Below are 14,495 nucleotides of genomic sequence, written 5' to 3'. Positions count from 1 at the left end.
GGCTCTTTGTCTAAAGTGCTGGCTTTTGTGGAGCCCATACTTCGGCACCTATCTCTCACCATGCATTGTATGGCAAGTTCACATCCCTAACTCAGGGTCTGTGGATTCTACTGGGTGGCTAGGAGCCTAAAGGTTAGGTGTTGTAACACCTAAGCTCCTTTGTAGATCTGGGCCATGGTTCTTATGCTATTTTTGGCTAGAGTCAGAATGAGGAAATGGAGAGGGGGGTATGTTTTGTGGTGGGGGGTTAGTGGAGAGGGAGGAGAAGAAGGGGAAAGAAAAACAAAGCAAATTAACTTTTCAAAAGTTATCAAAAACTTTTTTTTAACCCTCAGGAATGATCTGGTTCAAGTTTGTACAAAGATTCATGCTAAGATTTTATTTCATTTTATCCAAAATGTTTCACTCATGGTCACTTAGGATGTGCTTGGCTTTTGAGAGAAGTAATCTCTAAACATGTCACATCACAGCTTAGTCCACAGTTGCAGCCTAGAACTCCCACTATTGTCCCGAATGACAAATAGAACCATTTCCTGCCTCGGGCTTAATAGTGGAGGAAATTTTTCACCAACAAACACAGTTGTTAGTTTCATAATTACTTCTCCCTCCTATTGAATGAAGTGCATAAATGAATACCATGCCAGCTCTTTTGGGTTCAAATCTAGTGATCTTCATCCAGGCAATAAGTGTGCAGTCATTAAGTAGAAAGTGCTGTTGCCAAAAGTACAGTATAATAAATTTTCTTTGATAGCAATGTAGTATTTTAGCACATTAGTTAATTTGGGATGAGCGGACAAATTGAGTTAATTCCATCAGTGAGTGCTGCAGAAGCAGTATATTTTCTTTGATTGCTTAGGGAACCATTCATTATAGAGAGCTTCAGTCTGAAAAGGAAAAGTGAATCAATCTAGTATTTAATCTATTACATATATTTCCAATTGAAAGACCAAGAGTGAGGTATCGTTATAGGCAATTTTCTGGTGTTGCACTTCTAAAAAGCAGAGATCAAATCCTAGATTGTTTTGATGCTCTCAGGTCTCCCTCCATTGATGCCAAGCACAAAATGATGAGTCAAATCCAGAAGGCTTGCCTTCTTTGACAGATGGAAATAGCAGAAGTCATGCAATTCAGTAATTAAATGCATGGACAGACCTTCATGGGAACGCGTGCACTTTATCAGCCAACCTTAAATCTGGTGCAAACCGGTCTTAACAGAATATCACTAATGAACATAAAATTTGTTCACAATTAAAAAAAAAGATTTTAAATACTATATTCAAAAATCAAAATATTAAATTAGTGTACAATATCACAAAAACAATGAATAATAGAGAAACTTGAGAGACATAGGGCCAGAGTCCCTTGTGGTATAAATATATGGAGCTGCACCCGTTTCCATCTGCTGAGGATCTGGCCCATTGAGTATAAGAAGCTACGGAATGTGCTTCTGGAAGCAGACAAATTCTAAGATCTCTTTGGAAAACAGCATGATAAATTATTAATGCACTCTAAAAAGCAAATATCACATGTATTGCAGACTGTAAGTGAACTACTTGTCCTGTCCTACTCTATACACCATGATTCATAATACAATCATTTATGAAGTGACAATGGTCTCTTCTGATGGTCTAATTTACAGGAAAGTGTGTTTCAAAATTATAATACAACCAAACCTGCAAAAGAAATTGCCTAATAATATTGGACTACCGGAGTGTACTTTTGTGAAATCATATTTTCCCCTTGTTTTGTCTCAAACATTTTGTTCTTCGCAACAAAAATTACTGACAGTGTTTGTAGATAAGAAGCTGCCATTCTTTGTCGAATATTTTCTGAAAAATATCAAAATCACTTATGGGATTTACACAAGTATCTTTTAATAAAAGTGTGTTTTCCACCTGAGGCTAGTATTTTCCCTGTAAACAAAAACAGGTACCTACCCTTTATAAAATGCATGTAAAAATATTAAACTTTGTATCTTGCATCCAATATTTTGAGGCTTACTAAGTAATTTTTGTAAAGTGGTTTCAGATCCTTGGATGACAGATACTAAAGAAATGGCAGTATTAGTGTTAAATGAAAAAACACCACACTTTTACCTTTAGATACACTTAGAAATTCTCAGAAGGATTCATGGAAATTACTGTGTCGGTTTGCAAAAATCACCAATATTTTAAAAGCCATGTTTTTAGACCATTAAAGTAAAACCATCTTTAGTGAGAGAGCTTTAAACGATGAGGAGGACAGTATAAAATTCATCAGAGCTTGTTTGTTTTAGATTTCTATGTACTCAGTTAATCCCAGATCAATTTACCGTATATACTCATTCATAAGCTGAGTATTTTTGGTAAAAAAGTGACTAATCAAAGAGCAGAGGTCGGCTTATAAACAGGTCTACACCAAGATTTGATTATTTTAAACTCTATGGAATCATTAAACTGAATATCTATTACATTGCCATTTTGTTTACCTTGAGTGTTTGCAGGCATAGAGCCCCTCAGCTCCCTGTGTCCGTGGTTTGCCGTTCCTAGACAATGGGAAAAGTAAATCAGGCTAGTATAAATCGAGCTCCCATTGCCTGGGAACAGCAAACCGTGGACAATGGGAGCTGAGAGGCTCCATGCTTGTGAACGCTCCAGGTAAACAAAACATCCAGACCCACTTGCAGCTTACCCTAATGGGCCAGGAGCCAAAGTTTGCCAACCCCTGAAATATAGAGTCGGCTTATGAAAGGGCCATACAGTTTTTGATATTTTTACCTAACCTTCCTGGGGTGGTCGACTTATTAATGAATGGACTAATGAACGAGTATATACGGTAGTTTTCTTTGGTTGGATTTGTTCTTTACTCAGACAGTAATAAACCTTCAATAACAATAGACTCAAATGTGAAAATATTTGTATTTATATACTAGACCAAATTGTGAGCTGGTGTAAATTGGTGTAGCTCCTTTGACTTCCATGAACAGCACTGATTTAAGCCAACTCTTGCCGTGCATTTAGAATGGAGACAGTACTGGCTGTTTATCTCTGTAAATATGAGTTTGAACAGGGGTTCAAAAGCAAGTGAATGAGGTTTCTCCACCTCTATTATGAAAATGATTTACTTAATAAACTGAAAGTTTAGTGCAACTAATGAATGAAGCTTAGTTCTGGCACTGCAAAAGTAGGAGTTCTGCATGTCTGAGTTTAGAAGCCTTGGGGAATCCTTTGACCACTTGGAGCCAATGTCAGTCTCAAGCACTTGTACTTCCTTAAATGTATGAATTTTACTAATTTGCCTTCAGTATAATGGATTTTAGGGAATTAAAGCTTTATATTAGAGATTATCCCAAATCCAGACTCCAAATCAAAACACCCCTGAATTTTAGTTGATTCTTCTAGGTTTTGGACTCAACCTAAATCTAAAATCCATGAGGGAAGCTTTGGCCCAGATCTACAACTGTACTTATGCACCACTATGATCCCCAAAACCCGCTCACAGCTGCCACTCTAACTCTGAAGTCGCCTAAACTCATTTAGTAACTACATTTTTGCTGTAAAAGTTCCCTAGACACCTAAGTTTCTGCAACTGGGCATGTCCAGTGCTGTTTCACTCTAGGTACCTGGATGCCTATCTCCTGCCTAAACCCCAGAGCAATCCACAAACTGGAAGAAGATAGATGGAAAAGTACCTGTTCCGCCTGCAGGGCCTGATCTTGTAGGAATGCTCAGAGACTGCCTACTGCATTGGGTTCTGTTCAAAACCTGGCCAGAGGAGGTAGTCTCCTTCTAATTTTTAGTACGGTAGTTAGAGCACTCACCTGTGTATGGGGGGTGGGTGCTTCAGATATATCCTTCTCATTAGTATCTCCCATTGGCAAGATTAGGATCATTCCCAGCTATCACGCTGGCTTTTGTGGATCCCATTGCAAGGGGCCTATTTCTCTCCATGCATTTTATATGGGGCCCAGGCACTTAACTCAGGCTTTGTGGATCACAGTGTTCCTGTGATTTTTCTAGGTGCCTAAAACTCAATGTTACAATGCCTAAATTCCTTAGTGGATCGTGATCTTCTTTGTTCCCGTTCAGAAGCTGTCCTGCATCTGGCTCCAACTCAATCCTACCCAGGCTTACCCACTTATTGAACCCTTCTTTTTCCTTCCCTTCCTGACCCTGCCCTTCCCTGGGCCATACAAACCCTACCTCTTCTCAACCTAGTCAGTCACCTCTGACACTTGGTACCTGTGCTTGAGGATCTGCTAAAATGGACATTGTAGTACTGACACACAAAGGTCCCCTTATAAAGTGAGATAATCAGTGCTAATTTTATCATGGTAAATATTCCCTCCTCAACAGAATTTGGTAAACAGTTTGAGATATATAGTGCTTTCTTCTTTAATACTTTAAATCTGCCAGATAAATTTTCACTAATAGTGTACAAAGAACAATATAATTTTGGTCTTCTTGTATTTTAATCCTATTCTTTCCCACTTTCCCCATGGATTGTCAGAGATGTGACATGCTATAGTCTATTTCAATGTATATAGTATGCTAATGTCTGACCTGAAATGTCTATTCAATCTATTAGGCTATAAAGAACACTAAGTGCATGTCTAGACTGCAGTCAGAGCTGTGACTGCAGCACATGTAGGCATACCAGAGCTAGCTTAAATCTAGCTAGCCCAGTTTAAAAATAGCAGTGAGGACACAGTGGCATGGACCCTGGTGTGGGATAACTAGATACTCAGGGTTCTGGGTAGGCTTGTACAGCCTGTGCTGTGTGTTTCCCCCATCATTTGGAGTAGTACCTAAATCCTTCCCACATTAATGGGAAAGACACCTAAATACTGTATTCGGTCAACTTGCTTAATAGCCATTACTGGGTTCTTGCTGTTTTTGGTTGTTTTTTTTACAGATGTTGCCAGCAAGCTTTGGTGTTTCACTAATGATAATAACATGCTAACTGAAGTGACAAATATTTTAGGGCCATATCTTTGTATACACCAGAGAGGCCACGAAAACCAGACAGTTTCAGCATACTAAGACCCTGATTCAGAAATACATTTAAACAGATGAGTAACTAAGCACATAAGGAGTGCCACTGAAGTGCTCTACGTTATCCATGTGTTTTGCTGGATTGAGGTCTAAGGCCATGGCTACACTGGAGAGTTGCAGCGCTGGTGGTGGGTTTTACAGTGCTGCAACTTAGTAACTGTCCACACCTGCAAGGCACATCCAGCGCTGCCTGTACACCTGGTCTGCTTGGGGTGTAACAATTGCAGCACTGCTCGTCAAGTGTGGCCTCCACAAGAGCTTTTATTGGCCTCCAGGGTATTAGGAGTTATCCCAGAATGCCTGTTCACAACAAACCGGAAGAGTGGCTGAACTCCGGGCACCCTGGAGCTGCTTATCTAAAAAACAAACACAGCTCCTGTTTGCTCGAGCGAGCGAGGGGAGGCAGGCAGGCAGGGGACTTGCTTTGGAAAGTTCACAGCTGTTTGCTTGAGGAGAGAAGCCACACGGCGGAGGGGGGATAGGGGGGAGTCCGTGTTGAGCAGCTGCTTATGTGGTCTGAAGGCTATTTAGGAGTGCATAATTTGCATTTAGTGAATAAGAGAGGAATGGAGGAAGGGGTCAAAACTTTTAAAATGATTGAAGGTAGGTGCTGTGTATCTTCCAGTCCTCAGAACTTGCAAGGCAGCTGCTGACACAGGGTCAACTCCAAAAATCCACTCTCTCTGTCTCCCTCACGCTCCCTGTCACACTCCACCCCACCCTCCTCTTTTGAAAAGCACGTTGCAGCCACTTGAATGCTGGGATAGCTGCCCACAATGCACCACTCCCAACAGCACTGCAAATGCTGCAAATGTGGCCACACTGCAGTGCTGGTAGCTGTCAGTGTGGCCACACTGCAGCGCTTTCCCTACACAGCTGTAGGAAGACAGCTGTAACTGCCAGCACTGTACAGCTGTAAGTGTAGCCATACCCTAAGTTTTCTCTTACTCAGTTACAGAGTTTTGTGTGGGAAATGGAGGAGCGATTGTTACCAAGAGTAGGGAGGATGATGATCATTTATTTCTTTGGATTTACACTTAAAAATGTAGGTCATATATTGTGATTGAAGTACAGTGTCAATGAATTGTCCATAAAAATGCTAAACACATCAATGCCTCAAAACACAATCTAAATACATATAAAACCTGGTTGACTGTGTTCAAACACGGCACATCTTATCCTGCCTGCCAGAGAACAGCCAGTGTCACAGCTATAACTACAGTGCCAATATTAGATTATGGGGATGTCATTTATCAAAATGAAATGAAATCACAGCTGCAGGGGATTGAAAGTTCTCTATGATAGATCACATTCGTTTACATTGCAGTGCCGTTCTTGAATGCATCACTGTGTTATGTATGAGAGTTCTGGATGATTAAACATTGAGAATAAACATAAATTGCATCAGCATCAAGATCTATTTAAATGCATGAAAAGAAATTCACTCAATTACTGCTCAACAAGTCAGCTAGTTGAGAACAGGAGTAATTATTCACTGAGATCAAATGATACACACTCGTTTATCAAGCCCACACTGGAAATGAGCATGGAAGACACATTTTTCTGATAAGGTCCAAAAGACTAGATTTAAGCTCCTCATATAATCTGTGTTTCCCTCTTTGCCAACCTGCTACTAGACCCAGCCTCTCCCACCCCCGGCTCCTAATCTCCTTACTCAGCCACTCCCAGCCCTCCCGACTCCCCACTGTCACTCATAGTTCCAGTCTCCTTGCCCAACCAGTTTCACACTCCCAATTACCCTGCAAAAAGCCTGATATGGAGCTGCCAGACAATGCCATTTCTACACACTCAGTGTACCGTGGTTCAAAGGAGGGGGCCAAAGGAAATGTGTACCTGCATCTTGTAGTTGTAACACCATATGCAAGTGGTGCAGATGGGTTGCGGCTGCTATTTCAGCATTTTGTCTAGAGCAGCAGCAGAGTTATGGTTATGCTACAATCTAAAACTCTAGTGTTGGATTGTAGTGCTGGATTTTCACTCTGCACTTCACTCACAATTACTCTGGCTTTGTAGATGATGTGAATTTCATTTATTATTGTACAACATAGTACATTAAAAGACCCAAAATAAAATCTGTGCTTCAAATTCTGCCTTTGGATGCACATCACAGTTTGCATTGCTCTTAGTGAGTTGTCTCTTGTATCCAAGGGACAGAATTTAGCCCATTCCTTACTTTTTCCCTAGTGTTGTTTTTTTTTTTTACCTTCAATGATCATCTCTTTCTGTGGAGAAAGCAAGTGCATCCAAATGGGGTGGTTGCATGGGAGAGGCAGATAAGCAGGGAAACTCTACAAAGCTGACTGAATAGTTCCTAGTGAATCATCTTTAGTAGGAAATGGCTGTGACTTTAAAGGGGGCAAGGTCTCCCAACGCTGGGATCATGGAGTAGATGCATGAGCTAGGCATGTATGCTACTGCTAGTCCCCACCATAGCAACAATCCTCTGCCACTTAGAAATCTGACTTCCTTTCTGGATTACCTAGTGTTTGCAGAGTAGCAGTCACAGACAGGACTCAGCAGGAGTTAATTCAGCTCCAAATTGTATCAAAAATCAACCCGATTTCTAAGGCTTTGTCTACACTTACAGTTTTGCAGCGCTGGCCGTTACAGCTGTGGTCGTACAGCTGTGTACGGCCAGCGCTGCAGTGTGTCCACACTGACAGCGACCAGCACTGCAGTGTGTCCACACTTGCAGTGGTTGCAAGCGCTGTTGTGAGTGGTGCATTGTGGGCAGCTATCCCACAGAGCACCTCGTCCCATTTTGTCGCTGTGGGAAGGGGACAGAAGGGTGCGGGTCATTCCGCTCCTGTTCCAACGACCCGTGATGCCTGGGAATCGACCCCATGCCTAAGAGGGCCCCCGCACCTTAGGCACCTTTTTTAAAAAAAAAAAAAAAAAAAAAAAAAAAAAAAAAACTTACCCCATCCCCAGCTGCGGTCTGCTCCATGGTCCCCTCCTTTGGAGTGAGGCCGCGGCGGGCGCGGCATGGCCCCCGCTCTTCCAGCTAGAGCCCAGCCGGGCGGCGGGCTTGCGGCGCTCCGGCCGGGCTCCAGCCATGAGAGTGGGGCGGTGGGGCTTTGTCGCGCTCCGGCCAGAAGAACAGAGTCGCGGAGCTTGCCGCGCTCCGGCCAGAGCACGGCAAGCCCCGCGGCGAGCTCCGCCAGGCGGAAGCTCTGCGCCCCCTTTAAATAGCCCCCTGAGCCCTGGGCAGTGAGGGGGGGTATTTAAAAGTCCTGGGGCTCCAGCTGCCTCTGCCACCCCGTCCTTCAAATAGCCGCTGGACGCCCGCCTCCTCTGCATTCCCCAGCGCTCCCGCGGCTATTTAAAAGGTCCCCGGAGTAAGAAGGGGGTTGGGGGCTACTTAAAGGGCTGGGGTTCCAGTTGCCTCTGCTGCACCCCATGACCTGCCACACCCAGTCCAGCCCCCTCTGCCTGCAGCCAGCTCTGACCCCGTGCCCACAGCCACCTCTGCCAAACACCCTGTCCTGTCTCCCAGCCAACCCTTGCCACACACCCCTGCCCAAAGCCAGCCAGCCCCCCACACACTGCTGCCCGCACCAGCTCTGCACACTCTGCCAGCCCGCACCCCCTGCCCTGTTTCCAGTCAACCCCTGCTGCACCCACTGCTGAAGCCAGCCCGCCCAACCCCTTTCTCCACCACCCCCACATCCCTTGCCTGCCTGCAGCCAGACCCTACCTCCAGTCAGCCCCTGCCCTGCTTCAGCCGCCCGTCCATCTGCCCTCAGTTTCCAGGGCATTAACCCTGCAGGAGCAGCTGGAACAACACATGTGCACACCCCCAGGAGTGGCGGGACCACACATGTGAAACAGCAGTCATTAATAACATCAACAGCATATATGATGCAATGTATATAATTTTATTATTCATATAGTTATGGAAAGTAAAAATAATCATGAAAGAATGAGAGGCTTTTTTCCCCCCACTTTTTTTTAAAGTCATCCCTGCCGATCTGTGCCTCCTTGGTAGGTCAATTTTCTTTCTCTTGGCAGCCCTTCTCCTTTATCTTGGCAGCCTGTTCCTTTTTCATGGTTTCCTTATCCCTCCAGTCTTACAACTTTTATTTTTCTGTGGAATACAGATTCCTAACTGCTTCACCATCTCTCTTAGTCTTCCTTGGTTTTTTCTTAAGCTTGCGTCTTTTCAGAAGTCTGCACGATGGAGCAGTATTCAAGGTCACTTTAAAAAAAAAACACAGATAACTGTTAATATACAGAGCCTGCATGTTTAAAGAGTTTTTGAGCATCATTTACACATTCTGAGCATAGGCACAGAGAGCCGCAGCTGCAGATAGAGATGGCGAGTTTCCCCACACGCGGCTCACAGTGAAGGGGGCTGTACGTGGCTCACCTGGGAAGGGGTGGGGGTGGGGTTGCCTTCACTGTGGAAGCCATGGGGTTTCTGTGGACTTGTGAAAGCAAAGAGCAGCTACAGGGAAATAACACTGAACCCTACACCCACATCTGCCACAGCAGCTACTCTCAGAGCCATCTTGCACACGCAGCTCACCTGGGAAGGGTGGGGTGCTTCACTCTGGAAGCCATGGGGTTTCTGTGGCTTGTGAAAGCAAAGAGCAGCTACAGGGAAATCAATGGGTTATTCCACATCTAGGCATGGCTTGCAGGCAGCCATAGCCCCCCTGCTCCCAAAACATTTGCATCCTAAATAAAGCTTCTTACCAGGAACAGGCTCCTCTGCTGGTTCCTCACTACCAAGTCCCAGCAGCTGCGACTGGCTAGCTTCTTCTCTAGCTGGAAATAGCTCCTGCCTGCATGACCTCCTGGGAGTCTCCAACACCTCAGTACCTCCTCTCGGGTTCCTCTACAACCTCCCCCCTCTCCAGGCTCTGAGCCAGGGCAGTGGAGTGCAAAGTGATGACCAGAGAGGCTGAAGAGGAATGCTGGGTAGTCCTAATACCCGGAGCGCCAATAAAACTCTGGTGAGTGTCCACACCTGATGACCAGCGCTGCATCACCAGCGCTGGTCTCGCTACACTGGAAGCAGACCCAGGTGTACAGCCAGCGCTGCAAACAGGGAGTTGCAGCGCTGGCTGAGCTTTTAAGTGTAGACACCTGCTAAGTTGCAGCGCTGTAACCCCCTCACCAGTGCTGCAACTTGCAAGTGTAGACAAGGCCTAAGGGTATGGCTATACTTGGAATTTCAAAGCGCTGCCAGGGCAGCGCTGTGAAGTGTGAGTGTGGTCGGAGCAGCAGTGCCGGGAGAGAGTTCTCCCAGCGCTGCATGTAAACCACATCCTCTATGGGTGTAGCGTGCAGCGCTGGGAGCCGCGCTCTCGGTGCTGCCGCACTGATTACACTGAGGCTTTACAGCGCTGTATCTTGCAGTGCTCAGGGGGGTGGTTTTTCTCACCCCTGAGCGCGAAAGTTGCAGCGCTGTAAAGTGCCAGTGTAGCCATACCCTGAGTAAAAATCTTGCAGGTTTGCAGGATTGTTACTTTGGAGCATGAATAGTCCCCTGCTGTGTCCCCTTCTAGCCAGCCCCACCCACAAAACCCCAGAGGAGCATAGTCAGATTCTGCATATAAATGAAAGTGTAAAACAGCCCAGTAGCTATTTTTACTTGTGAATACTGAAGCTGTTATGTTTAAAACACAAAGAATCCAATACACAGAGGAACTGTAAACATTGCTACCTTTCCATTTGTTTAAAATTGAGTCTCTTTTTTTTAATTAAGTTGGAGTGTAGCAAACCAACAGCTGGAAGCTCAGAAAATCAATTTTGTTTCAATTTGCTTCTCTCTCAATGAAAAAAGGCTTAAGCAATTTACATACATTTTTATAGGAAGCAATATTAAGGCTCCATATATCTATGCCAAGTGATTAACCTGATGTAATTTGAAATGGCTGCCTTGTAAGCTGCAGAATGGACAGTGTGACCATCCTCTTTTCTTTCCCAAATTCATTTTGCTAGCTTAGGTTACCACAAGTCAGAAAACATGCATCACAAGTACTGTTGTATTTTCAAAGTGTTTGTATTATGCTATTGGCCTGATTTTCAAAGGTACTGAGTAACCAGTATCAGAGGGGTAGCTGTGTTAGTCTGGATCTGTAAAAGCAGCAAAGAGTCCTGTGGCACTTTATAGACTAACAGATGTATAGGAGCATGAGCTTTCATGGATGAATACCAACTTCGTTGGATGAGTAACCAGAACTCCCACGGATTTCACGGAGAACTCTCATTGTTCAGCCTGTTGAAAATCAGGGTATATGATACATGAACATTCATTTTGAGAGGCAGAAATCATACTCTGAGCAGGTGAGGTAAGGTATTCATTGTCTCAGTAAATACACAAAATTACAGCCATAACACGTTCTTAGATTCCCTACATCTGTTTTTTTGTTCTATTTAAATTTTCTCCTCTGTTCTTTGATTTCAGGGCCTTTTATTTTACTAATTAACCTTCTACAGTAATCAGATACTCTAAGATCATCTTTCAACATATTCAAAAAATACATATACTTTCTTTATTGTAATTCAATTTGAAGGTTTCTTGTCTATTGTGACAGGGTTCACTCACCAGACCAGCACCTCCTGCTGATCGTCTCAGAGATTAGCTCTTTCAGCTGGTACACCCTCTCCTGGTGATGCCTCTCATACTACCTTCTCCACCTGCAGACCCATCTTAGCCCGTGAATCTCAGTGTTGTTTCCAAGACTCAGTCCTCTCGGCCATGTCACCATCCGTGTTTCCCCTTTCCAGGGGGAGTCCAGTATCTCCATCAATAGCCCAGCCACTTCCCTAGTGGCAAATAGTGGTGGGGTGTGTGTGTGTGTGTGGTAGGTGGACATGGGCCCACCCACTACTCCAGGTCCTGGCCCAGAGACCCTATAGATAGCAGCATTTTGCGGCCTCTCCTTAATTTCTGCAATACTGCTGCAGTTCCCTAGGCCATTTCCCTAAGACCCCAGTACCTTCTTCATCCTCCTCTCAGGACCTTGAGCCAGAAAGTATTAGCAGCCCGTTAGGAGCTCCCTCTTGCTTTCCTGGACCCCATCAGCAACTGCTCTTTCCAAAGGTGCTACTGTCCCTGCAGCCCACTAGGAACACAAACCCCACTCCATGGGCTTCCCAGAGCTACCAACTGTCTCCGGCCCTGCTGCTCTTTTTATGTGAGCCCATTGGGCCCTGATTGGCTTCTCTGTGCAGCCTCCCTCCAACTGGCTGCTTGGAGGACTCACCTCCCCTGTTCCTTTCTGAGACAAGCTGTGGCAGGCCCATGGGGCCTATATTAACCACTTTGTCTCCAGCGTGGGGTGAACACCACACCACATCTATCATTAATTAGAATTTACTTTCCTTTTTCTATAAATATCTTTCAAGTTATTAAAGCTATTGTATGTGACCCAAACGTGAGGTTCGTAGCAGAAATATGGAGAGTGTATTAAATATAACAGCACTACTGAGTGCTGCTTGAAGTTCTTGTAAAACAATGTTATGTCAACACAAAATTTGCATTTTTGAGCTATGTACACATGCTATGTGCTGAGAGACCAGAAACCTTTCTGTGGGAAATGAAACAGACAAAGGAAAAATGCTCTAATTGAGGAAAATGTTCATAGCAACATTCTTATAGAGAGAATATAGTTCATAGGATTTCTTTTGCATAGAGATAGCAGAAATTGTGCTACCAGTTATGCATGAAAGGCGTGTAACTAGTACACAACATAAATAAAACTGTCAGCATGATTTGAGATGGGGTAAATGGATTTGGCCTAGAATAAGTACCTGTGAGCAGCCTACAGTTTAGCTGAGAATGTGACTATCAATTCACCTCTAACTGGTAAGAATTGCCATTGAATTTGTGATGTTCTCTTTAGTTATTTTACTCTTCTGTTAGATTAAATAGAATAGATAATGCAGTCATTTTTCGCTGTGAATAAAATCCTACCACTGGCACCGGTGAAATGCTCATTCATAAGACAATGTTCAGGTCTCTTTGCTTCAGGCCATAACAGCTGACAAAGCTATAAACCAAGGCGGCAAATAGAATATATAATATACAAGATTAGATATAAATAGAAGCCTAAAATGTAACCACTTACTGTAGTACAAAAAATAAACAAATTGCTTTTAAAAAATAAAATTCTTGCAGAGCTTCAGAAAATCTGTCAAATAAATTGTAAATCCAGAGACCTGGCATTTAATCATTTCAATTACTTACTAGTTAAAACTAGCAATCAGTAGTTTGTAACATAATCTTTTCTGCACCATAGTAGATCAATAGGTAGATAATAAGTTCATTACATTGGAGTTAAGTCTGTAAATAAGGCATCCATCAATTACTGAAAGGAAAAACAAATCTTCTAAGAGAACACTGTAATTTTCTTAGAAACTTCAGAAAGCCTAAAACTTCAATTATACTTTAGAAAAATGAGCATTAGAAGTTCTGTAAATGCCCAGTTAAACTCACCCAAACAGTTTCTACTCTGTTTCTTCTCTCATCACACCTTGCATGTAAGAGGAATTTATTTTGAAGGAGATTTGGATGAAAAATATACAATAAGCAGCCTATAGGGAGAGACATCTGGAATCCAGTACATCCACTTTATTTGTATAGTTTGCCTGTGGGTTCAAGGAACTGGTTATTGCATATACAGGCTTAGGATACACAAGTGTGACTGATCCATCACTCTGTGCCCCTAGCTTATATTTTTTGTTCTGTTACTGAAGAGGTTTATTGTCTCTGATAGAGTAGCTCGGTTCCATGTTAAGCCTCACAGTAGGACAGCACTTACATTAGAAACCTGGGGTGACTTAGTAGCATTGGCCTAACTCTGTTCCCATTGAAGTCAATGGGAGTTTTACAATTGACTTTAGTGGGAGCAGAGTTGAGCCAGTACCGAGTGCTTTTGAAAATCCCACTCATAGGTAATTATCTTGACTGTTTTGTCCCAGATATAGTAAATTTTTCAATGACGAGATGTAAAAGCCCATCTTATTCCAGTGACTCTGAATGGAATTAAATGGCACTGGCGCGTTTTGCTGAAGCAATGTAAAGACAGATGTGCATTTGTTTAAGTGCTGTGATAGAGTACAACCAGTCTTTCAGCTAAGTTAGATCACTGCTCCATTTTCAGAGTCAATGGGATGGAGATTTATGCTGTCTGAGGACAGGACTGTTTTGGCGGTCTTATTTTTTGAACAAAGATACAAGGGCAGAGTTAGTTATTCAAGTGAACATTACTGTATTTTTATACCTTCTAACAAAACTGAGGAGTATTTTTAAGCATAACCTTTGCTTTTACTTTTCAGGCTAACATCTGTATTTTCTAAGAAAATGGCAACATTTCCTCAATAGATCTCTCCATTAAATGCCACTAAGGGATAGATATTTACTCCAGCTCCAGAAGATTTTTGCTTTCAAATTGCTAAGCTTTCATAAACTATTTTAAAATTACTCAA

The sequence above is a fragment of the Chelonoidis abingdonii genome, chromosome 1 (assembly GCF_003597395.2).
Source record: "Chelonoidis abingdonii isolate Lonesome George chromosome 1, CheloAbing_2.0, whole genome shotgun sequence".
Lineage (NCBI taxonomy): Eukaryota > Metazoa > Chordata > Testudines > Testudinidae > Chelonoidis > Chelonoidis abingdonii.
The sequence above is the reverse complement of the archived record's forward strand: the minus strand, read 5'-3'. Positions refer to the sequence as shown.